A 27,228-nucleotide genomic window follows, 5' to 3' on the forward strand; every position below is an offset into this window, starting at 1 on the left:
AATGCGTACTGCACGTGTGAGCATTTCTGGCCGCCATACTGTCGTCTTTTTCACTGTGCTTGACCAATGCCCCCATGACCTCGTCCTAGGCCTAGACTTCCTCTCCGCCCTTTCTGCACTCATCGTTTGTTCAAGTACTGTGCGTCATGACCTGCCTCTACTGGACGTTCCTCCAACACCACACAAAATTCGCCTAAGACCAACTGATTTTGTTCACGTTTCACCACAGGTCTTGACATACATCGAAATGTCGCCTTCTACGCCAGTTCCCGATGATGATTACATCTCCGCTCCCATAACTGCCATCGTTCTCACCCACTGCGTTATTGTCCCGCATACAATACTGAGGGTCACAGACAATCGCGCATACCTCCCTGTGCAAATTCTGCCTAAAGATATCACCCTGGCTACAATCACTGCTTTCGAAGTTAGTTGCGTTGAGACTTTTGCAGTCGACGCTTCCTGTGAGCCTTTCTGGTCTGCCAAATGTATTGACAACGACATTAGGAAAATGATCGCCCCGAATCTCACTCCTGCGGAGACTGAACAGCTCTGCTATCTACTGCTTTCCTACAAGGGTATATTCGACCTGAACAACCGACCTTTAGGCCAGACGTCACTTTTCAAACATCGTATACATACAGGCGGTAATCCACCCATCCTTCGGCGACCCTACCGAGTTTCAGCTTCGGAGCGTCACGTCATCAAAACGGAAGTAGACAAGATGCTAGCGAAAGACATCATTGAGCCATCGTCAAGTCCCTGGGCGTCCCCTGTCGTGCTGGTCAAAAAGAAGGACGGCTCATGGAGATTCTGCATCGATTACCGCCACCTCAACCACATCACGAAGAAGGACGTCTACCCAATACTTTGTATCGATGACGCCCTCGATTGCCTATATGGGGCAGAATATTTTTCATCCATCTACCTACGGTCCGGATATTGGCAAATCGCTGTCGATGATTTAGATCGTGAAAAGACCGCCTTTATAACGCCTGATGGTCTTTACCACTTAAAAGTTATGCCTTTTGGGCTTATGCAATGCTCTGGCTACTTTTGAGCGTATGATGGACTCATTACTCCAAGGATTCAAGTGGTCGACTTGTCTCTGCTACCTAGATGATGTTATTGTGTTCTCGCCATCATTCAGCACACACATTGAGCACCTTTCAGCTGTACTTGCCGTTTTTCACAAGGCCGGTCTACAGCTCAACTCTAAGAAATTAACTTCGGCCATCGTGAGACTACTGTTCTTGGACATGTCGTCAATGCGACTGACATGCAACCACACCCAGAGAAAATTTGCACCATGAAGGAGTTCCCTGTTCCAATGTCTACAAAAGATGTCCGAATTTTCGTGGGCCTTTGCTCTTACTTCCGCCGCTTTGTTAAAAATTTTGCCACCATAGCACGCCCTCTCACAGATCTCCTGAAGAAAAGTGTGCCATTTTCATGGGAATCCTCTCAGGCCACCGCCTTTTCTAGCCTTACCACCATACTCACCACCCCACCGATTCTAGGACACTTCACTACTTCAGCCCCTACAGAGGTGCGCGCCGATGCCAGTGGCCATGGAATCGGTGCCGTCTTGGCACAAGTTCAACACGGCCATGAACACGTCATCGCGTACGCTAGCCATCTTTTGTCTCCAGTGGAGCGGAACTACTCTATTACGGACCGCGAATGTTTAGTCGTTGTGTGGGCAGTGGTGAAACTCCGCCCCTATCTATATGGCAGACCCTTTTCCATTGTAACGGACCACCATGCTCTCTGTTGGCTTTCGTCCTTAAAAGATGCCACAGGGAGACTTGGACGATGGGCTTTGCGGCTACAAGAGTATTCCTATTCCTATTCACTGGTGTATAGGTCTGGAAGCCTACACAAGGACATCGACTGCTTGTCCCGTTACCCTGTACACACGCCCGCCCACGCCGACATGGACGCTTCCACAAGTGTTCTTTCCATTTCCCAGCTTTTGGACATGGCCAACGAGCAACTCCATGACACTACTTTGAGGACCCTCATTGACCGAATGGAATCTGCTCCTACTGATCCATCGTTACGGTGGTTCGTTGTCAACGACGGGATTTTCTACCGACACAGTTTTCATCCTGACGGTCCTCCCCTTCTTGTCGTTCCTCAACACCACCGCTCAACCGTGCGTCAGGAGCTTCATGATGCCCCAACTGCCGGACACCTTGGGTTTTCTCACACTTACGACTGCATGCGCCGCCGCTTCTACTGGCCCGGCCTCGCCTGCTCTGTACGGCACCATGTAGCTGCTTGCAAGCCCTGTCAACATCGCAAAATCCAGTAACGCTTCCTGCCGTGTACTTACAGCTGATTGACATTCCACCTGAGCCATTCTTTCGCGGGGGTTTGGATCTCCTTGGCCCTTTCCCCGAGTCCAGCTCCGGCAACAGGTGGATCGCTGTCGCTACTGATTATGCAACGCGCTATGCCATCACTCGGGCACTTCCCACGAGCTGCGCAACCAACGTCGCAGATTTCCTACTCCGGGATATCATTTTAGTACATGGTGCCCCGCGACAGCTCCTTACTGACCACGGCCGCACTTTCCTCTCCCACGTCATCGCCGATATCCTACGCTCGTGTTCTACCAAGCACAAACTGGCTACCTCCTATCGTCCCCAGACCTACGGCCTTACTGAGCGACTTAATCGGGCTATTACTGACATGCTGTCAAAATACGTTTCACGCGATCACAATGACTGGGATGTGGCACTCCCTTATGTCACATTCGCCTATAATTCATCACGCCACGATACTGCTGGGTATTCCCCCTTTTACTTACTCGTCAGTCGGGACTCTGTATTACCATTGGACATTTCACTCCCCTTGCTACAGGATTCGAGGACCGAGTATGCCCGCGACGCCATCGCCTACGCTGACCATGCGCGCCAGCTTGCCTGCACTCGTCTGTTGACATCGCAGAAATCTCAATAGTATGCTTACAATCGCCGCCGTCGCAACACCTATTTTTCACCAGGCTCTCTCGTGCTACTTTGGTCCCCTTGCCGCCGAGTGGGGCTCTCCGAGAAACTCCTTCCGTGCTACAAAGGCCCTTACCGAGTTCTACGTCAAGTGACCAATGTCACTTACGAGATAATCCCCGAGACCTCCGTCATGACACCCTGTTCCACATCACCTAACATTGTACACGTCTCTCGGTTTAAGCCTTGCTATGCCCTTACCGATGGCCCCGTCCGAAGCACCGGGACGGGCCTTTTTCTGCCAGGGATCGTGTTACGGAGGGAAAAGAGAACAAGGTCGTCGACGGTGAAGATGACGAAGTGGAAACAGCCTCTCGGGATTCTCAGATTATGTTTATATACGCCTTGTAAATACACCGTGTAAATAGTTTTATACCCGTGACAATATTGACCGCAAATAAAGACGGGGACAGCGGAAGAGAACACAAAAACAACACAGGCGGTATGAACAACCGGCTGTGTAGTTATTGTATTCTCTTCCGCTGTCCTCGTCTTTATTTATGGTCACTATGATATGGAAATAGTCTTTAACCTCTTCCACTGTGGGGGCTCATATCGGCAAGTAAACCGTGCATTCAACTGTTTGGTACCTGCTGCCAATACCTGTGATTATGGTGTGCACCTGAACTGGCATTTTGCCATTGGTTGGCTCTATGGGGGTGGTGCCCCTCACCAAGCTTGGTCATTGCAGACAGACAAGTGCAGTGCATAGATCACACACTGGCAATTGTGTCTGCAAATGATCAAGCCATTGCACAGCATGAAAACAGCTGCAATGTCAAGTGAAACCCTACAAACTCTTCCTATCAAGGGAGCCCTACATCCTGTGTGTCAAGGTCACACAGATAAACACTGCTATGTAAGATATACTGCAGGCAACATCATTCATCATGGCACGTGACATTGATAAACCATTCAATGCTGCAATAGTTGTTTTATGTGTTGCTGCTTAACATAATTTAATGTTTAAAGAAATAACACCTACGAACCAAGTGTCCACAAATATTCGTTTTTCTTCGCACCATAATTCCAGTAGTCACATACTTGTCTGCTTTTCCCATTAGGATATCAAATCGAAAAGCTTTCGAGTTTGATTCAGGTCTGTTGAACCGGTTTGAACTGGTTCATACGTGTTTATAATGGTTCGGAATTAAGGGGAACCGGCAAAGCTTTAGGAAACTACATTTTTCAGTCTCACATGCGAATTTATTTGAACGAAGATAGCTTATTTCTACCCTTACGTGACACAGACCGATCTGCTTATAGTGTCTTTAATATCATGCACCAAATTGAATACACTGCGACTGCAGGTACGCAGGCATATCATTTGTTTTCCAAGGCCCACAGTCCCCAATGCATTGAAAACACATTTGATTTATGTTGCACCTGTAAGCTGCTGTACATTTGCTGCACCTCGCCCGTTGAGACTGTCGCACCAGTGAGTGAATAATATAGTAAGATTTGGTAATGACACAAGCCTGCGTGTGAGGCATTGCTTTTACAAGAATGTTTCATTCTGCCAGCCTGCAACGGAACTCTAACAACACACCCATGCAGGTTCCATTATTTCGAAGCGCTAAAACTTGGACATTATTCTTTTTTTTGCATAAGTGTTTCAGTTAACGTGCCTTTCACGTTACGAGCTTTGCTCTATTTTGTAGTTGGCTATATACCGTATTTACTCGCATAATGATCGCACTTTTCTGTCAAAAAAATTGAGGCAAATTCAGGGGCACAACCATTACGAGGGTAAATTGCCCACTAAAATAAACATTTTCTTTTTTCGTTCCGCATTTGTTGCAGGATGACAACGGATCAACAAGCAGGTGGCTGCCGCTGTCAGTGCGGGACACCAAAACAAAAATGGCGGCCGGTGGAGCAAGTCGAATGCGCCGAACGTGATTATTTTTCTTCTCGTGAGTACATTACGCGCATTGAAACAGTTTCTTCCGTATCAGTAATGAATAATATCATTAATATCGGCAAGTTTGCAACAATAACGTAGCCACGTCCACTTTGAGGGGACAGAAGCAGAGATGGGTGTGCTTAGCTGTCAGTGACATAGAAACACATGGCGGGCATGATGCGGAAACTGTGGCATTTGTCTTCACTGCTATCCTAATAAGGCACGTTTCCGCTAAGGGTGAATGAATATCTTAGCTTCGTTACCAGCGTCGGCGTACGAATAGGGTGCACTTCTAACATATCAGTGTAAACTGACGAACGTGGCCACTATCGTTGCCACTCGCGATTTGTTGCGTGCCCACGAGTGCGGACGAGAAGAATCGAAAGGTGCGCATTATGTTGTTGTTGTTGACCAAAACCATTATGAAGCCTATAAACAATAAAGCCGAGGCAAGTTTGGTTGTAGCTTTCTTTTTCTTTCATGGAAGTGCGGATAGTGATGAAAGGAATGAAATGGGTATCTACTGGAATGTTGGGTTTGTGCAGACCGCTTGGCATGCCTTCAAGAGTCGTTCGTGTAGCATTCAACTGATGGTAAGCATGATCATGATTAGCTAGACTTGGCACATGACATATTGCTGCAACAAGTTCAGGGTGCGATCATTACATGGGAAAGAAAAAAATCGAATTTTGATGACAAAATTCACGGGTGCGATCATTACGCGAGTGCAATCATTGTGCGAGTAAATACGGTAGTTGATGGAGATCAATTATCTTATGGCCATGTGCACTTCAACCAGCCTTGGTTGCACAAAAATTTACGTGGTTGTCAGAACTAAGTTGAGGTAAAGTTATTTTAATCTTGCCTGCAGCATGGGAGTCGCTTGTCAGTTACGGGAGGCTTTGAGCCTTTGTTCATTGTTTCCCGTCTGACGTGCCTAGCAGAGGGTTCACAGCAGTGTAGCCTCTCTCTCTCTCTCTCTCTCTCTCTCTCTCTCTCTCTCTCTCTCTCTCTCTCTCTCTCTCTCTTCGTGTCGCTAAAGTGGAACAAAATTGTCGCCAAAACACTTGAGCGAATTTTAAATGATGTAGGTATTTAGGAAAACTATAATATAGGCTAGTGTGGCATAAATTGTCTGCCAATAAGTTTCACATTTGTCTATCGTCCATACAGGTGAAGAATAAGCAGTGAATTTACCAGCGAAATGTATAGAACTTTAGCTTTAATACTTATAAACAACGGACGATGACAGCAAAAATTATGTGTTTACCTTCAGATTGCAAGGTTAAAAAATGTGGCATGATTCCGATAAACAAGAGTTATCTGTTTTTCCCAACACGAAAAGCCACTAGGTCCACATTACTCCAGAAAATTTACCAGTCCTTCCCGCTCCTGAAAGGCGCGCTAGATTCTGTGATGCGTGCTTGGTCACATGTTAACGCTGGCGATGACAATTACATGGCATATATATAGGTCAAATAATGCGCTTCCACACTTTGATGTAGATGAAATCGCCGCGTGATAATTCGTCCAAAGGCAATCAGAAAAAGAAGCAGCCTGTTCAGACTAAGCTTGAACGAGCCTACCCAATCCAATATCTGCGCTTTTCTAAAGTCTATCCGTCTTATTATTTACCTGCTGCATTCTGAATCTTGCCATAAAGTTTATTGCTGTAGGTTTTGCCAAACTTACTTAGCCCTACACTTGCAAATGTTTGCCAACCGAATGTTTTAGTAAAGGTGCTGAACCCGCAGTGTTACATGACCCACTCAAATCGCTTTTGTAAGGGCTTTTAAAAAAAGAACATTCATTTTGTCAGTGCAATGTGAATCCCATTAAGGCCACCATGCTGTGAAGCCCAACGTGAAGACCGCCAATTTGAAAGCAACCATTCTTCAGTGCACTCTTAGGGATTTTAAAACATTAGCTCACGTTTGCGCTCTTTTAACGCAAGGAAGTTTTCAAAGCAAACATTTCGAAATAAACCTGAGTGTTTTGTTCTTCACTATACAAAGTGCTCCATCGTCGCGTGCTGCCTCTACACAAATCTTACTAGCCAAAAAAATGGAAAATGCGCGCATGTTATCTTTCGAAAGACGTTCTTTCATCATGGTTACTGAGCCCATGCATCGCACAGCCAATTTTGGCCACTTACATGTAGTTTTTGAATAATAAGATGCGTTCTCTAGAAAGTGGTTTTTGAATTGTTCCTAATTTCACAGTCCTTTAAATGTTGCAAGTTCTTCTGTCATGTCGATAAAAAATGTCACTGGTCACTTAATAGAAAAATTTGTTGCTAGAAAGACAAGTTGCTAAATCTGTCAACAAATCACTATTGCAACACTGGTACACAGGGACTTCTGAACTGTTTGTCGAACCAATTCAGAATGGTTCCTTCAATAAGTTCCAGCTCGGGTTTCCAGATGGCGGAAAAATAATGGTTTGGCTTGGTTCTGGTTCAGCTGAAAATAATGGTTCAGCTCCAGTTTTTGGTTCAGTTCCAATTCAGCTCGACACCCTTAAGCTCTATTCTGTGACAGTAACGAGAACAGCTTAGACGGTTGCTAAGGCACCTGTGGCCGCAAGCTACTCTCGCGCTGGCCAACATGACAAGACAGAGATGCCAATGGTGGCTCCTTTGGTTGTGTTGCCGGCGAGCGTTGCCAAAAGACAATGGCAATGATGTGATGAGAGGCAATGGCCTGACGCATAGAACATGAGCAAGAAAGTGTTCTGAAGGTATTGTAGGCTCTCCAAAGACACAGTGTGATTGCTTTGTGATGAAACGAACTAGACTAAAATCTTCGCCCAAAAAGATTTAGTGGTGTTGACACTGCAACTAAAGTGCTGTGCGTGCTGCGCTTTTTTTAGAGCTCAGCTCTTATGCTCATTCCTTCATTGAGCATCGGCGTTGGCGTAACCAAGCAAACGAGCAGTGAAAAATAAGAGAGCGAACGTGAGGCGCAGTGGTTGAAGAAGGATGGCAACAGTGAAGAGAGCACAAAAAGGAAAGCGGAGGAGGAGGGTGTGACGAAATTGGGAGAAGAAAAGCATAGTGCCGTGCAAGATGGGCTCTATGATAAAGACCACTACGAGATGGCACCAGAGTAACACACCAATGGCATGCAGCGAGCTCGTGCACTGATACCATGTGTGGAAACAAAGCGCTGCATGAGCAGAGGTCTGTCTGCGGCAGCTGCAGTAAATTGTGTCCACGCGTCACCCACGCGCTGCCTCTTGTAATCTCCCAATTAGCGAGGCAGTTGTGCCACACTTCGCTCCGTTTGCAATGTGCCGCATGAGACAGAGTGTCCGTGCCAGCCACTATGTAGCGATATGAAAACACACATAGAGCTGCACTCAAATTCTGTGTTAGGGAGCATTGTAATCATCAGTGAATTTTTTGCCACTGGGAGTTTTCAGCAGTGCGTCTGGAATGAAGCACTTGGGTTGTTGCAACCGTCAGTCAGTTGCATGATTACAGCCATTGTGAGTGCCATTACAGTTGTAGGAAAAAAAAAAATGTAGCCAAGATTTTCTTCCGTGAGCACAGGAGAAAGCCGCAGTCAAAAAATGCTTTCTTGATCACTACAAGATTCCCGAAGGGGTGGGATGTGTGGACAGAACTCTCATCGCAATTGTCCAGTCTAAAAAGCTCAGCCTTAGCAAAACGAAATCTTATGAAAGTCGCTGCCTACACCCAAAGAAAGAGAGCCACCTTGTTTCATTAACGTATCACGCACCACCCAGCAACAGCAAAATAAAATCAAGGGCACTCAGGTATCCCTATGCAAATGAAGGTGAAAGCATTGCGACGTCTTCCCGATGATGACTCGTTTTACAAAACATAATGGTTATGTTTTCATGTTGCCTGGTATCATTTCTCGCTTCACATGCCTCGACCTTGTTTACTTACTTGTGTAGATGTCCAAAGGAGCTAGGTGCAGCCACTGACTGCGAAGTTGAAGTAGAAGGTTCGTCCATCGGACGGGACGACAGAACTCACTGAAATCACCCCACTGACTGGCAGCGCCGCCATGTGTGGTGCTATATATAGACCGGCTACCGGCGCGTCTTCGTGACCACGTGATTTTTTATACCATCTCCATCGAAGGTTTGTCCATCAGAGCGCATGAAAGAACTTACCAAAATCACCGCACCCAGTGCGCGCTGTCAGCGCCTTCGCAGAGGGTGGGGAAGCATGGGAAGGCTGGCATGATAAGTGGCATCAGAGCCAACTGTGGAAGAAGATGACGAACGCACGAGCAGTGGCACGAGCACGTCTCTGTGACCACATGACTTTTTGTAGAATATCTGGCCACGCCAGCGGATTTTCTACTTCGTGAGTCATATAATGCTTTGGCATTAACAAGACAACGCAGTATAAAATTAAAGCACCAGCGACTGTCTGCATCGCAAGCTCACAGTTATTACTGGATGCACAAGTATTTTATACAAAGCAATATTTTTTATTGAATTAGCAATGATGCTCAATTACTATATAGTATAGTCCCCAAAGTACAAACAGAAATCATGACTAACTTCTAGCAGATTGCTGATCTTTGATTGGTCTCCCTTGCACTCTGATGTTCCACTCTTTCTCTGAATGACCTAATAGCCAGAGTGAATCAATTCCAGATCGAACTGTTTCAGAATACCGCCCCTGGTTCCCACACTCGTTTGCAAAAACAGCCACAACCACTCCTAATGACATCAGCTTACTGGTGCTCAGGCAGGTGCCAACGTTTGACCATCAAGCATCAGATACTGTGAGATTGCAGCACACAGCTGCTGTGCCACGCAGCAAAAAAAAAAAAAAAAAAGGAAGAGAAAGAAAGCGAGGTGGGGGTTGTGATGTAAGCGTGACTCAGCCTCTCAACTCTGGTATGCCAAAATGCAGAGACGTTGAGCAAAATGAGAACAAGATGAAAGCAGGAGCCAACGTTTTGACAAGTGGACTTGTCTTCTTCAATGCGACATATGCTTTCCTCGCCACAGCATATACAACGTTTCAACAAGTGGACTTGTGTTCTTCAAGGCAACCTATCCTCACCACAGTATATAAATGCAGAGAAGTACTTGTGGAGTAGCTTGCGAAGTCTATTCAAGACAGTAGGAGAGAACAGCTGCTGTGGGTAGGGTAGCTCACCTCCGGGTTCCACTGCTTTGCAACATTTCAATTTCTTCTGTTTCTGCTATTAATGAACTAATCTGAAAAATTCTTGTGATAGAACTCACTATGTACGGCCATTCACTACTGCCAGCGTAAAATGAAAATTTACAATGGGCCCTGATGAGGAGTTCTTTAACGAACTCTCATGACTTACCAGTTCAGTGTGTACTATGAGTGTCCAAAGCTTGTGAAGCACACAATCTGCACAAAAGCTGAATATTTCCACACCTCGGGCACACAGCCCGGCATTTGAAATTCCAATCTATACTAGCAGTATACAAGAACAAGATAATGTTGTGCAGTTTTACTGGCTGCAGGCAAGAAATGTTGTGAAAGTAAACCTTTTTGCGAGACCCCTGTGCTGCAGACTTCTCCCGCCGAATCTATGCCTGATTATTGCAATTTAAGAATTGCATCTCGTGAGTCATAATAGTTCCGTGCTTATGACAGTAAACCCTTGGCTTGGGTGACTGGTACTGTTTATTATCAGTCAATTTTAGCTTGTGGCTTTCGTGTAGCTGCTTTTGAAGTTCCGAAATAATTTGTAAGATATTGCTCTTGTTGGCATTCAAACTTTTTAGTCTGAAAAATGGTACATGCACATATGCTGTAGCAGTCGCAGCTCATTTGTGGTGATCAAATTTTCAAGTTACCTAAGTGGAACAATCATAGGGGTCCATAACTCACATTGAGAACATGAAAAAGCTACCCAAAAGTTATCAGTATCATTGCTTAGCACAGTTGTTGTAAGGTATGCTGCGTACCTACTCAGTTTGGGTGCACAATTGAAGAAAGGAGAGGCAGGAATGTGCCTCGAAAGGCCAATGTCCACTGTGTGCCCAGCTGGAGTGAATTGACCGGTTGACCCATAGGAGCCACCGCCAAACTCGTTTGTCGAGTAGAAGGTCAGTTTGACGGAGAGAGAGGGGAGGTGGAGGCGAGCACGTGAAAAGTTTCGTGCAAGTTTTTAGTTAGGAGTAGAGAGTCATAGAAGGAGGGTTGTAGAAGACACCGGGCGAAGTGTGGCCGAAGCAAACTGGCCCCTACCTAACGATTGCATATCCTCCCCATTTGCCTTTTTGTATATAATATGTGAGTATTGTAAATATATTCATTGCACAAAGAAGTGCCTCCTGATTTTTGACGGCAGTGAAGATCCTCCAGCTGCAGTGAGCAGCAACTGGCACAAGAAACCTGTGGATTTTACTGTGGTTGTGAAGCTGTAGGTCACAAGACATTCAGTAGGTAGTCACAAACGGGCTCAGCAGCTTGGGGAGAATAAGCGTAAAATGTTCTCTTTAAAGCACACACTGGGCGGCTGTTTGTGATTACAAAAATGTGACAACCATGAAGTCCTTCAATACACTTGGCGAGCACAGAGGCATGAGGCAGTTTTGACAGATGAAACCACTGTGACAATTATAGCATTTGTTTGTTCTGAGAGCACAGATCTACAAAAAACTATGTCCCATAGATGTGCCTTTGGCACTTGCCACTGGCATATACACACCTGAACTACATGCACATTTTGTTGGCAAACATCTTGTATGACCAGATCGCCACAAACCTATTTCCTGCAATCAAAGTGGTGGTTTGGGCGAGTTGGCTGTACATTGCGAAACGGTTTTTGCACTAGAAGACTTGGACAAGGAAAGGGGGGGATGCATGGTGTGTCCTGTACCCCCCTCTCTCTGTCCACTTCTTTTAGTGCAAAAACCATTTCGTATATCCTGTAGACATCCTAGCATGATGAAAGGAAGCCTTGTGAGGCCTTCAGGTAAGCTTTTATTGGATATTCCGAATTTCGTTTTAGTAAGACCAAGCAGACTTTGTACGATACAATGTAAGAGCACAGTTCCTTCTCCATGCCTGTATAAAAGTAAATTTTTAAAGGCATGCTTTTTGCACAGATCCTTTATCAGCTTCTCGAACGGTACTCTGTGCCACTGATATACATTGTCCTGGCTAACTTACATTGTGGGACAGATGTGATGTCATTGCATCCACGTGCATAACTTCTGGGGCTTGTAATGTTTGGAGTCAGGCGCGTATTAGATGGTAGCTGGCTCATGCCGTCGTCCAACTTATCCACGCTGAGGACGTTGTTGAAGGGAGAGACTTGTTCTCATAGAGAATGAGGAATATGGGTTTATTTACAGTAATTACATGAGAATGTTACAGTTCATCAGTCTAACAAGACTTTAAGAGGAATGCACACTGAGTAGCCATGCAACAGCTCCTTAAATACACTCTGTCCTCCCTAGATCCCTAGGTGAGCGAAAACGTTTGACCAGAGTCATCGTAGCCGAGTCGCCTTTGAGGGGGAGGGCTTACACACACACTTCCGCACATCTTTCACTGCCCCCACCGAGGCGAGATGGTCTTCGCAGAACTAGGTCTTGCCCTAAGAGGCGCCTCTTAATCCCCAAGCTGACCCCCGCAGAGCGGCCGCCGCGGTTCACCATTGCCTTGCGTCTTGAAAGGCGCATGAGACGGTGCCGCCAAATACATTCCTTCAGGAGCTCCCCCATTCCCGGCAGACCAGGTCGGTGATGGCAAGTTCACTAACAAAGCCTGGTTCGCCGACCTCGTCTCAGCATTCCGGCAACGAAGAGTTGCTGACTCGGCGTATTGTCCTCCTCACAAAGTCAGTCGCTGCAGCAGACATTGTGACGCCAAGAGGCTGCGGAATGACGCCTTGTCGTCCTTTCAAAGCAAGTCTCCACAGTAGACCTAGTGGCGCCGTTCGGCTGGAGACTGGCGGTCGCTTCCTAGAAAATGCCAACCCCGCTTCTGCAGCTGGCTGGGAAAACATTGCATGTCTTCACCTCAGCAGGCCGTTCCTAACAGGCTCTTGCTGTGCAAAAAGAACAGGTACATACCCGACATGAGTGTGCCTACAGCTTACTTGCTGACATGTGGACACAAAAGTGCCTGCATGAAGTGCAGTGAATTGTCCCCTCTTTATTGACCCACTGCCATCCTCCCTTGGTTGAAGTGAAACTAATTAGTCTTTGATTTATTTTTGCCATAAGGCATGCAGGATACAATCTACACACAATCTGTGCATATGACTATCCTTGAGTTATAATTTGACTGTGCCAGAAAACACATTTCTCCCATGTGGAAACTGAATGCCTGTAGTCAGGAAACCTGTAACCTGGGCACGGGAGAGCAGTGGGCACGGGAGAGCAGCTACCATGCGGTCGCTGCTAAGCTCTCCTTTCTGCTTTCTTGTGCAGATTGCTGTTTTCGGCTCATCGTTGTCACCGTCTAGCACGTGTGCTACGTCCACATCTCTATCTAATTTCCTGCTGGATCCACCGCCACAAGCAGCTGACAACAGCCTTGATTATCTGAGCATGGAAAACATCATCTTCACGCCGGTATCAAGTGGGACACGGACACTGCCGTCAGCGGCAGCACTGCGGCGCTCAGATTTAAGCAACTGGCATCAGCAAGGCGCTTCCAGTGGGCACGGGAGAGCAGCTACCATGCGGTCGCTGCTAAGCTCTCCTTTCTGCTTTCTTGTGCAGGTTAGTCAGTCCGAATCGCTTTTTTGTAAACGTACAAACAATGTCGGTTTGCTGCTCTTCCCTTGCCCACAAGTGCTGGCTGCCACTCTGAGTGATTGTGTCTCTGTTGCTATGTTGCTCTTACTTTCCGGGGATGTAGAATTAAACCCTGGTCCCCATACTGAAGCTCAACATAAGCACAATGAAGCTATGGCCGCCATAGCTGCTTTGTCGTTAAAATTTGACACGCGACATGCCGAGATGATGAATGCCATAGCTGAACTAAAGGCTAACCAAGAAAACCTCACTGAGACCGTTTCAGACCTTTCCAATAGAGTGACTGCCGTGGAAGCTGCGGTTGAGTCTTTTGAAAATATGCCTTCAGGAAGTGATATTACTACCGCAGTCCATGAAGCAGTTTCAAATGAAAGCGCTGTGCTCGCGTCAAGACTAGACGTTCTGGAGGACCATTCAAGACGCGACAACTTGATCTTCTATGGTATCTCAGGCAACGTATCAGAAACGTGGGCTCAATCAGAAGTCCAGATCCATCACTTTCTTAGAAATTGTCTCAACATGACTCCCTCGGAAGCCGCAATCCATAGGGCTCATAGGCTAGGCACATACGTTGTCGGCAAGACACGGCCTGTTATAGCTAAGTTTGTGTCTTCCAAGATGAGAGACCATATACTCTCGCAAAAAGCGAAGTTTAAAGCCGATGGTATTTCAGTCGGCGAAGACTTTTGCAAAGCCACTCGTCAATCGCGGAAAGCACTAAATGACTTTGGCAAGGCCAGCGGCCAGTCTTTTTCTTTGCGACATAACAAACTAATCATAGGTAAAAAATGTTACGTTTATTGCGCAGCTACAGATGAAGTATGCGAGATCGGACCAGCTAGGAGCGCGATTACCCCAACAAACAACAAACCATCGGGTCCACAATCTTCACATTTGGGTGCAGTATAGCTATCTCGTGTTCCAAAGCAAGCAAACTCCTTATCACTTCTTTTTACAAATGTCCGAAGTATCGCCAACAAACGCACATCACTGTCATCACATATCGACGCATGCTCAGCTGATATAGTTGTGCTCACCGAAACATGGCTTTCAGCAAAAATTAAAGATAGTGAAATACTAGACTGTCAAAAAACGTATAACTTTTACAGGTACGATCGCGATTTCCGCACGGGCGGAGGTGTACTGATTGCCGTGAGCTCTGCTATCCATTCCTTCACTATCTCCATTGACTCACCATTAGAAATAGTTTGCACTCGTGTTGCTTTTCCCACTGGCGACCTCATCTTTTGCGCGTGCTATAGGTCCCCATCCTCCACTACCAATTTCTGCACTGACCTTCATGATGTCCTTAACAAATTAGTTGTTCGATACCCAAAATCACATTTGTTCTTACTAGGTGATTTCAATTTTCCAAACATAGTGTGGCAAAACGGTGTTCCCTCCCTTAAGCAGTCATCCTCCGAGTGCACCCATTTTTTAGACATCTGCGCTGATTTTAATCTAACTCAGCTGATTCATGAACCCACACGCACTACCAGCACTTCGTCTAATACTTTAGACCTCTTTTTTACAACAGCTCCAGATTCGGTTTCTCCTCCAACATACCTTAAAGGAATAAGTGACCACTCGCTTCTCCACTTAACACTTAAGAAGAAAGCTCGCTCGAAGAAAACTGTTAAAACTATATGTGATTACAATGCCGCCGATACCACATCCATTTTAAATGAACTAGAATCATTCATTACTGACTACACAGTCAACTTTTTTGAACGTACCGTTGAAGAGAACTGGTCATTGTACAAGAACAAACTGCTAACACTAATGGATCGCTATGTGCCTACAAGAAAGATTGTTTCCAGTCCTTCCTCGCCATGGTTTACTGGAATTCTGCGCCGTCTGTGCAACAAAACGAAACGTATTTTTTGTCGCGCCAAAGCAACTAACCTTCCCGAACGCTGGGCAGCATATCATTGCATTCACGCAGAATATACTATTGCTATTACAAATGCAAAAAGATTTTTTTCGATAACACCCTCCCATCACTTTTACAGTCTAATCCACGTAAATTCTGGAATATTGTTGGTGGCAAAGAAAGCAAAACAATCCAACTAGCCCGTTCTGACAATGTCGCGATCCCTCCGAACCAGTGCTGTTCCGTTTTGAACGATGTATTTGCTTCCGTCTTTCACAAATGTGCTCCTGCCATTCTACCGTCGGTAACTAAATGCTCCTATTTACCAATGAACTCCATTTATATAGATTGGGTCGGCATACAAAAGTTGATTGAAAACCTGAAAATATCTTCTTCATCAGGTGAAGACTCAATTAACTGTAAAATGCTTAAAATTACTGAACCATATTCTTCCATTATGCTTTCGATGCTCTTTTCCCAGTCTCTAGGTTCCTCAGTTCTTCCAAGCGATTGGAAGGTTGGCAAGGTTGTTCCGGTCCCTAAATCAGGTAACACTCATTCCCCCGATAACTATCGTCCTATATCACTGACAAGTATACCATGCAAAATATTGGAGCATATTATACATTCTCATCTTATTGATTTCCTTGAGTCTAATTTCTTCTTTTCGACTGAACAACACGGTTTCAGGAAAACATTTTCATGTGAAACGCAACTCATATGTTTTACTAATGACCTATTTACCCATACTGATATGGGCTTCGATGTAGACTGCGTGTTTTTGGACTTTGCAAAAGCTTTCGACACTGTTTCACATGATCTTCTCATTCTTAAACTTAGCATGCTTAACATTGACCCTAATGTACTAAACTGGATTAAAAGCTTTCTGTCTAATCGAACTCAGTACGTTTCAGCTAATGAATGTTCATCCTCTCGCACTTCCGTAACATCGGGTGTACCACAGGGATCGGTACTGGGGCCCCTGCTTTTCCTGATTTACATAAACGACCTTCCTAAATGCATTTCCCATTCATCTATCAGGCTTTTCGCAGATGACTGCGTCATTTATCGCAAAATAACTAACCCCACTGATTCTGATAAGCTTCAAGACGATCTTAGAAGCATATCCAACTGGTGCGATAAATGGCTCATGCGACTAAACGTTAATAAATGTAAAACAATGCATGTATCAAGCCGCACTAACACTGACAATACGCGTGTTTACTTACTTCACGATACTTCTCTTGAATCCGTCAACTCGTACAAATACCTAGGTGTCCATATTTCACGTAACTTATCATGGCATACGCACATCAAACACGTCACTAATAACGCTAACCGGGTTCTTGGATACTTGCGTCGAAATTTCTCTGCTGCGTCTATACCGATAAAGCTTACCCTCTACAAAACATTAGTGCGACCAAAGCTAGAATATGCATCCACTGTATGGGATCCCCATCAAATCACACTGATAAACACTCTAGAATCCATCCAGAATCGCGCAGCACGTTTCATCTTATCTAACTATTCCCGTTACGCCAGCATTACTTCCATGAAAATCACACTTACATTACCGGAGCTTTCATTGCGCCGTAAATGTTTTAGACTGTGTCTTTTCCACAGGCTGTATCACCACAACCCACTATTAAAGGATCATCTTATTACCCGACCTTCATACATTTCATCCCGTTTCGATCACATGTTTAAAGCTGGTGTTCCATACTTTAGAACAAAGATGTGTCATGGTTCTTTTATTCCTAAAACCAGCGCCGACTGGAACAACCTTCCTCCCTCCATCGCTGCCATTTCTGACGTTGGCAATTTCAAGACTGCTGTATTTTCTGCCGTTTTGTAATACTTATTATTGTATAATTATGTACTTTTTTTTTTCTCTCACTTACCACTCCTTTCTGTAATGCCTTCGGGCCAGGAAAGTATCCGAAATAAATAAATAAATAAATAAATAAATAAACCTTCCATGTTCAGCATGGCTGGTCAACATTCTACTTCTCGTGCACAGCATAGAAATTGATATCACAATGATTTTACACTAGGCTTGGCATTGCATCATGGCACACATCCTTTTTACTGTAGCCATCATATCATTGTTCTCTTTGCACAGCATACTCAAACCAAGTACGTGTGCCAGCCTATACACCAAGCAGCTTTGAGATTTGAAGGGCTGATGCTCAGCCTTCCTCTCAATTTCTCTGTGCTCTGCAGGGCTTTAGATTATTAAGGCAACTGGTCAATAAACCCACATATGCTACCTGAAGGCATCAATGTTGCCGGATTCGAGACGCTCATCATGTAATAAACGAGAAGAAAGGGGGTGCGAAGTGCGACAGGGGGTGCGAAATGCGAAAATTGTGGGTTCAGTTCCCACCTGCGGCAAGTTGTTTTTTCATCCACTTTTTTTTCCATTAATTTATCGTTTCTTTATTTCATTTATTAAGCACAAGTAATATACCCTATGTTGTCCTTGGTGTTAGTGTTTGTTGGCTTCTTATGATATGACTAATAAAAATCGGGTCCCTCGGTTAACCCCCTTTCTTCTCGTTTATTACATAATGAGGGTCTCGAATCCAGCAACATTGATGCCTTCAAATAGCATATGTGGGTTTATTGACCAGTTGCTTTCTCCTAAAAAGATCATGTTCTCGTGACGCCTGCGGCAAAAAGGATGTTCCACGTCCACTGCCAAGGTCTGTGAGTGGTGGCGCTGACTAACACTCCCAGGGTTCTACTAGGACACATAAATATTCAAGAAAGTGGATGGGAAAACGGCGCCGCGGTAGCTCAATTGGTAGGGCATCGCACGCGGAATGCGAAGATTGTGGGTTCGGTTCCCACCTGCGGCAAGTTGTTTTTTCATCCACTTTAATTTCCATTAATTTATCGTTTCTTTATTTAATTTATTGAACGCAAGTAATTTCCCCTATGTAGTCCTTGGTGTCAGTGTTTGTTGGCTTCTTATGACTTAAGTATGACATTTAACTTTTAAGTTTAAAGGGGCACTGCAATGCATTTTCTTCAGTACTAAGAACACACAGGAGCAATTGTGGTGCTTTTCAATGAATATGTTGCCACGGTATTTGACTTGCATATTCGTGGCAGCATTGTCTACAGATTGTGTATTGATAATGGCGTGCGTCTCATAAAGGATCGAGGCAATTACATAGTGGGAGGAACAAGAATGAAAGCAGGGTTTATTGGCATGCCATTATATAGGCAAGCGTGTGATAACAGTGCTAACTTCACTGGGTGTGTTCACGCTGTCGTGATAAGGTAGGGCAGACAGCGCATGCCCGATACATCCTCTGAGGTGTAATGAAGAAGCACAACAGTTCAGGTTACTTCATTAAATGCCGCACCGTAACGAGACCACTGTGGTGGCTTGACCGTGCGACCTCGGGACCAGTGTTTGCCTGGGAGGAGTTGACAGCACAGGGTACAATGTAGGTAGGTGCTGCACCATTGGTGAACAACAGTTGTTGATGAGGCTGTGTAGGCTGGCGCGATGTAACATCAACTAGCTACTCGATGCAGGTGCACCAGAGTTAACGGACATACTCTTGGACGAACCGCAGTCGTCATCATCACTTATGTCTGCTGCCCACTGTTCGCAAGTCTGAAGGAGATGCCGTTTGTTACATCTAAACATCCGACTAATTTGTTTCCACCTCGTAGCACCTTGGAGAAGTTCTTCCAATCCCAGTTCCCTTCGGGGACCATGTTGCATCCCTAAAGCTTACGATCAACCCTTTATCCAAGAGGGATAAAGGCTTCATGCTTCTGTCCTGGCGATGCTTCTCGACCGCCGTAGACTGCATGTCACCAAAGTCTGCTACATTCAACCTGAGATGCCTGCCTTGAAGAAGTTCTCTGGGTGATTGGCTGTCCTCAAGCGGTGTAGAGCAGTATGCCAGCATGCCTAGCCGAAAGTCTTCGCGTGAGTCTTTACTTTTCAGGAGGCACTTCACAATCTCTACCCCATTCTCTGCCAGACTGTTGGACTGTGGGAAGTGCGGACTTGATGTGACATGAGCGAAGTTGTATATTTTGCGAATTCTGCCAATTCGTAACTTGAAAACTGTGGCTCGTTGTCGGTGCACACCTCTAGAGGTACACCATACCTGGCAGACATGGCGCTGAGTGTGGCAATTGTTTTTCTTGCAGTGGTGTCGCAGAGCTTCTGGACTTCTGGGAAGTTTGAAAGCGTGTCAAATGCTATGATGTACGAACTTCCTCTAAATGAAAAAATGTCCACGTCAATTCGAAATTATGCGCAGAGTAGGACTGGGCGCATGAGTAACGGTTGTGTCAGTTGCTTGTAGGAAAACTTCCGACGAGTGGGGTAACTCTGAATCAGCAGGGAGATGTCGTTGCTGAGCCCAGGCCAAAAAACTAGATGTTGTGCTCTTGCTTTGTATTTCTGCAATCCCAGGTGTCCAGCACGAATTCGTCCTTGAATTTCACGTTGCATGCTCTTTGGTATGACCACTTTGGTTCCTTTTAGCAGTATTCGGTTTACAACGGAAAGCTCTGACGAAAACGGCTTTAGTTCATCCTGCAGGCTATCAGAGGTGGGGAGGCACATAACAAATCCCGTTCACAGCAATGGATAGGAATGGTTTATGGTCACTCTCAATAAACACTTTGTGCCCGTACACGAATTGGTGAAATTTCTCACAGCTGAATGAAATGCTAAGCGCCTCCTTTTCAGTCTGTGTATAACACTGCTCAGCTTGCATTAGCACATGGGATGCACATGCCACTGGCCACCACTCTCCACCATAGGGACACTGCAAAAGCCCTGCACCCGCTCCGCCTTCTGATGCGTCGCATGTTATCATGGACTGCCTCCAAGGATCAAAGGTAGCAAGCATAGGCATCATGCTCAGAATCTGTGAGATACCTTGCCACTCTTTCCTGTGCTTTCAGTCTACTTTCCTGGCTTTCAGTCCACATTGGAGTGTGCTCGAAGAAGTGCAGTCTACTCAGACAGGCGTGGCATGTACTTTGCAAAGTAGTTGAGCACACCAAGCATGTGCTGAACATTGCTTTTGTTTTTGGGCTCCGGCATATCAAGCAAGCCTTTGACAAGCTTTGGGTCTGGTGAAGTACCTTCACGTTGATGTTGCCAAGAAACTATTTCTGTAATACCAAACTAGCATTTTTTAGCATGGAACATTAAGCCTGCTTTTTCGGCCGCTTTCAAGACGATCACGAGTCTCTGATCTAGCTCCTCTTTGTTTGCTCCCCACACCAATATGTTGTCAATTTGCACATGTACACCTGGAAGACCCTCAAATACTTGACTCATTGTCCTTTGGAAAATTTCAGACACTGAGACGATGCAAAATGGCAATTGAAGTTAAGGGACCTGCCAAAAGAAGTAGCAAAAGTGCATATCTTGGACGTCTGTTCATCAAGTGCAATCTGGTGAAAGCCCGAATTAGCATTCAAGCAAATAAATACAGTGACACCGGCCAATTCCCCTTCCATGTCATCACGCCTTTGGAGCTGGAAGTGCTGTCTTTTTATGTGCTCATTAATTATACTTGGTTCAATGCAAATCGTAGTTCTGCCGTCTGTTTTCTTGACTATGACCAAGAGGCTGCCAGTCCGTTGGGTCGTTCTCTTTTACGATCATGGTCTCGCTCTCCAGTCTTCATAGCTCGTCCTGAAGGGTGGCCCCACAGGGACAGGGAGATACGCCAAGTTGGTTGGATGACAGGGATCACTGCTGGTTGCAAGACTATACTGTATGGTTGGTTCAAGCAGCCTAATCTCTGAAAGAGGTGCTTGAAATTCATCACTGCTTTGTATTTCATATAAGTGCCTCTAGTGGCTGCTGTGCATTGGAAAAACTTGCCTAAGGCTTCACTTGCATTCAGTCCTAGTTTGGCTTGACTGCCATATCTGATGACAAAGAACTCCACTGTGGTGGAAGCATTACCTATGATTACTTCCTGCAACGTTGCACTGAGGTGGGTCATGACGTCTCCGTTGTACTCTCGTAACACCGAGCTGGTAGCCGTCAACTGTTCCGCTGCATTATTTTCTGGTACACCAAAAATGGCAACAGGCTGGTCTGTGACCTGGTGTCGACTTTGAAGGAGACTTTCTTGCCCGTGACCTCAGCTTCCTCTACCCAGTCTTTGCTGTCTCTCTTCCCAACACCTACCTCAAGGATGTTGAAGTTATCATCAAAGTCTTTGGTGACTTCGGCAATTTTAGACATTCCTGGACAGCCACTGCAAAATGGTGAAGCAAGTGGCATAAGTTGCATTTCTTTCCATATGTCGGACACTGCCTTGGTCTGTGCCGCCGGTTGCACTGCGGTACTGCTTGTTGCCATCTTGGGCATTTTTGCTTTTTGGTCCAGGTGTGGGCCCTCAAATAGCATCAGTGTGGCTGTCTCTAGCCCTCCAGACCTTGTTTCGTTGCACCACAGATTCGGCTACCTTGCAACATTCTTCCGCCTTCCCTAACGTCAACTTCTGTTCGCGCAGCATTTTTTTCGCACAACTTGGGGGTTATTCGTGCCGAACACTGTTTGATCTCAATTCATTTAATCATGCTGGTCTCCAAAATTGCTCTGCGCAGCTTTATTTTTGAGGTCTCGAACAAATTTTTTTAACAGTTCCCCTTCTGCCTGCTTCCTCGAGTGAAACAGAGATCGTTCATGCACTTCGCTGCTAACTTCGGAACAGTAGGACTCAAACTTTCTAACTTTTGTCACGTAGCCTTCCTTGCATTCCTGTGCTTCAAACTTGAACGTGTTAAACACATTGATTGCACGTTGATATGATTAGGTTTGGTGTTTATCTCATGTGACCTCACCTGTGTATGTTCCTCTTCGCATGCCTGAGGATATATAAATGAAGCATCAGGGAAAATAAAAATCAGTTGCAAGTGTGTGCCTGTCCGTGTCTTCTATTCTGTTGTCCGTGTCTTATTTTCTTCGCCTCAAACCATTTCTAAAAATTCACTGTGAGGTTGCTTCTTCGTCGTGGTCGCCACGAGGAACAGGTCAAACTTCTGTTTAAAGTGCTTGCACTTCCTGGAGAGGTTGCCCGTCATTCGCAAGGATGACGGTGCCTTCAGCAGTTCCATCGTTGTTGCTTCGTCCGAACCACACTTCAACCTGAAGTGCCCACTTCTGACACCATGCATTGATAGCGGTGTGTGTCTCGTAAAGGATCAAGGCAACTACATGATGGCAGGAACAAGAATGAAAGCAGGGTTTATTGGCACGCCGTTATATAGGCAAATATGTGATAAGTGCTAACTGCACTGCATGTGTTCGTGCTGTTGTGATAAGGTAGGGCAGATAGCATATGCTCTATACAGATAGCAAATGTTTTCTTAGCGTGCTCAGAAAATGGTCACAATGCCTCTTTAATTTAAACTGGCTTCATTAAAAAAACTCTTTGAATTTAGTGCTTCACTTTTACGTGGTTATTTTTGGCTAAGTGATCCTGTTATTGCGCTAGTTGCTAGAGGTCCATATGTTTGTTTACATAAATTCATCTGTCATCGCTGCCTGTGACCATTGTGAGTCCAAATGGGAGAGAGAATATTACAGCACCGTGTGTTAGTGCAGTGCCATGCACTGCTCCATGCGAACATTCTTTTGTTTATTTGACCATTCCAGAATTGGTCTCAGAGCAGAATGAAACTGTTATTTTAATTTCAGTTAGTGTCAGCACTGAAGGCCTTTTCAAATACGGAACTTAATTATGGGTGGGCATGTGTTTCTTTTTTCTGCAGTTCTACATCCAGTTTGTGCGATGGCTAGTGTGCAGTTTGGTCCTAGTATTCTCAGCCATGTGTACTGCTGCACTCCCTGAAATACCGTATAGACTCGTGTAAGGGCCTCGCTTTTTTTCACAATTTTAACAAGGTGCGGCCGGTACACGGGACCCATCCAAAGGTTTGGTCCTTGGTTCGGTCCCTTGTAAGGGCTGCTACTAGATGACTCTAGATACTAGATGACTCTAGATACTAGATGCGGCTACTAGACGGCTCTGCCATCTAGTTGTGGCATGCAGAAGTATGAAGCACGTAGAAATTCAGCTATCTGCGCGGCATCAGGGCACCAAACACAATTGCTTCTCCGTTGGATTTTTTATTTTTTTTCTCCAAATTTTAGGCTGCCAAGTTGGGGGTGCGGCCCTTACATGAGTCTATACGGTAGTTAGCCAATGTGTAAACCTAGTGAGCCCCTCGTTACTTTAATTCTCACTTAACCATTGTCAACACCAAAGGGTCCTTTGAACCAACTGTGTGATACTCGTTCCGTTTACTTTACTTTCTACGTGAGTTTTCTCTCTGTATGACAAGCCACAGGTTTGTTGATGTAGATCACAAATTCTTTCAAGCTGTATAATAACTAAAACAAGCAGCTGAGTTTTCTGCATGGTGTAAATTCCGTGAGAGGCTGGTGGGAAGTCGGTAATTGGTGGTTCTATTGGCATTGATCTAAGAATGCAGCCAAGTTGCAGTTGACTGAATTAAAAACAGAATAAATGGTTGATAAATTTCTGGCGACTGTCTAGCACTTCAGGGAGCACTACACCGCCACTAAAGAGGCCCGTTTATGTTATTACTACATGTATTCGCAAAGTATAACTGACCTTTATTGTTCTCTTAACAATGCACTTGTTCATGAATAGACGAACCCTAAATCACACAAACACGAGTGCTTGTGTTTGTGCGATTTAGTATTCTTTCTAGATTTTAACAAGTGTGCTGCCTTTAGAACAATAATGGCCCACCAACTAGCCAACCAATACCTCCTCGGCAAGTACAACTGACCTGTTCAAAAGGTATGGCATCTTTATGACCATAAACCTTGTGATTATGCGCTCCATCTGGTCGCAGAACAGTAGCAAGCCAAGTAGTCAAAATGAATCGGCCGCAATGAGAGCGTATCCAGGCTTCCAGGTAGAGATGGTGGAAGGCTGGCACTTTTTACTTTGGTATTGGTATTACGGAAATCCAGCTGGGCTTTGATGGTGTGATGTGGCATCCAGGCTGACTCGGCACATTCAGTGCAGGCAGGCAAGAGCCCATAAAAAACAACCTGTAGAATAAATGGCATCTTTATAACCCTACTTATTCTTCACAGTGACATTCCCCAAGTCATTGTAGAACAGTGGCAACCTAAGTAGTTGAGATTAAGTGGCTGTAGTGAATAGGTCAGTTGTACTTGCTGAGGAGGTATTGGTATGCTAATTGGTTGGCTATTATTGTTCTTAAGGCAGCATACTTATTGACACATAGAAAAACACTAAATTGCACAAACATGACCACTCGTGTTTGTGTGATTTAGAGTTTGTTCACGTGTCAACAAGTGCACTGCCTTTAGAACAATAAAAGTTATACTTTGAAAATACATGTACTAACACAAAGAAGCCTGTTTAGTAGTGCTGCCGTGCTCCCTGAGGTACTGGACAGTTGCCGGAAGTTTATGAACCATTTATTCTGTTTCTCATTTCATCTCTTCTCATTGTCTCCTTCCTGCTAGCTCTGGCAGGCAACATGCAATCACACCTTAGCCCTAATGAATTGAGTACATACTTCATTGTAATTCATTTCACTAACGCTGTCTCAGTTGGAAATATTCCAGGGCACTAATTTGGAAAACATTTTAGCACCAGCAGACGAGGACGGAAAGAAGACAGACAACAAAATGCCCTAACTTCAACAAATTTATTCCCAGAAAAAACCACCTTTATACACCATGCACAGTAGCACCACACCCTATCAATATGTCAAACTGAATTTTCCAAAAAGGCCGTTTCTTTATCTAGCATGTCGATAAAAGGAGTGCTACACAGCTTTCACCACTCCGATTGATAGCCCTGTGCCTCAATAATTTCGCGCACATCTTTATCTCTGTGCCTGGCCAAAACCACACAATCACCAAACAAAGGAGTGCAGCCACATTTGTGACAGTGAACAGACAGATAACCGTCATGGTAATTCTTCACATTTAAACAATGCTCTTAAGCGGTCATTAAGACATTGTCCTGTCAGTCCTATGTACTTCTTAACGCAGGACAGTGGCAACTCGTGCACCACTGCCTTTTCACAATCCACAAAAAGGTTTCGATGCCTTTTGGAATGCCCAACTGCAGATTTTTGGCACGGGTCTGTCAACTGACGCTGCTAAGTTTATTTGGAGCTTTAAAAAAATGTTTGTGTTCACATGACTAGCAAGTTTTTAAAAACAGTATGCTGTCCTGTGTAGGTAGGGCACAACCACTACCTTTTGTTTGTTTTGCGTCTGTTCATTTGCTGCGTCCCAAGTGTTATTTTCTACACATCTTTTTAGCAACCCCTCGTCTACAGAAACCTGCAATGACTTTGGAAACCGTGCTTTAGATAACCATTCCGATTGATTCTTCAGGCCTGTGTAAATCGTGTGATGGCAGGACTTTTTTAAAGAAGTTCCAAGACATAAGTTAGCAATGCTCCTTTTAACAAGTTTGAAATGGGCGAAGTTGTACGGTAGCAAGGGCTTATTAGCTTATTTGCCTGCTGAAAGAGCACTGCGGTATTTAGATATCCAGCTTGAGTTCTCTGACCAACACACATGTTGGATATATAAGCCTACAGCTTGTGTACCAGTACATCTGCACCATGTTGGCACGACAGTAGAGAGGGTGCAGCAAAATCGTGAACCAGCTCTGCACCTTTTGAAACAAACGACATGGTTCAGAGGGCACCATTGCTGCACCACTGAAATGATTGGCAGGGTGCAGCACCTCATGAACTGGTTCTTGCGGGGCAGGTGAGTCAAACGTACCTAACGATATGCGCGAAATCATTGAGGCACAGGCTATCAATCAGAGTGGTGAAAGCTGTGTAAGCTGCTAGATAAACAAATGGCCTTTTTGAAAACTCATTTTGGCATATTGATGAGGTGTGGTGCTACTGAGCATGGTGCATAAAGGTGGTCTTCTTCTGGAAATAAATTTGTTGAAGTTAGTGCATTGTGTTCTGCACATCTTCCTTCCGTTCTCGTCTGCTGGAACTAAAAATGTTTTCCAAGTTGGAGTACCAACATGCCCAGCATACAGCCGTGCTCCAGGTCATTATATTGAACTGACTTTTGTTTGTAACTTTGGTTCTAGCCACATATCAGCTAACACAGCAGCAGCTGCGGCAGCTGTGGTGTTAGCAAATTTTACCCCTTGAAGATCTAGGCATGGACATTGCGAACTTACAAGCGCGCTTTTATAAATGACACGGTGGCGTCGCGACAACAGTTAAAAATTCATCATCATCGTTAGCCTATTTTACGTCCACTGCAGAACGAAGGCCTTTCCCTGCGATCTCCAATTACCCCTGTCCTGCGCCAACCAATTCCAACTAGCACCTGCGAATTTCCTAATTTCATCATCCCAACTAACCTGTCATCCTCGACTGCGCTTCCCTTCCTTTGGCACCCATTCAGTAACTCTAATGATCCACCGGTTATATACCGTATGCATTACATGGCCTACCCAATATGATTTGTACCTCTTAAAGTGCCCCTCACCAGGTCTGGCCATTTTGAGCTGCAAGCACAGAGCATACATTGCGCGATAACGATCGTGTGGGCGAAGTCTTACGTCGCTAAGTGCTACGGGAAGATCTGAAATTTCAAACTATATGCCATTTTCCCTTCACGC

General features: G+C 45.1%; 1 long non-coding RNA gene and 1 other non-coding gene across 2 annotated transcripts in view; both read left to right on the top strand.

The window, feature by feature from the left end:
* LOC142575990 (uncharacterized) overlaps positions 1-27,228 on the top strand; it is a 109,127-nt gene that overhangs the window by 4,697 nt on the left and 77,202 nt on the right. The window contains exon 2 of the long non-coding RNA XR_012826750.1: positions 4,818-4,930. This is a non-coding gene — a long non-coding RNA (uncharacterized LOC142575990). The remainder of the gene's footprint in view (positions 1-4,817; positions 4,931-27,228) is intronic.
* Positions 18,327-18,399, top strand: TRNAP-CGG (transfer RNA proline (anticodon CGG)). The gene has a single exon. It is a non-coding gene; the product is annotated as a tRNA-Pro (tRNA).

The sequence above is a fragment of the Dermacentor variabilis genome, chromosome 1 (genome assembly GCF_050947875.1).
Source record: "Dermacentor variabilis isolate Ectoservices chromosome 1, ASM5094787v1, whole genome shotgun sequence".
In the NCBI taxonomy this organism is placed as follows: Eukaryota; Metazoa; Arthropoda; class Arachnida; order Ixodida; family Ixodidae; genus Dermacentor; species Dermacentor variabilis.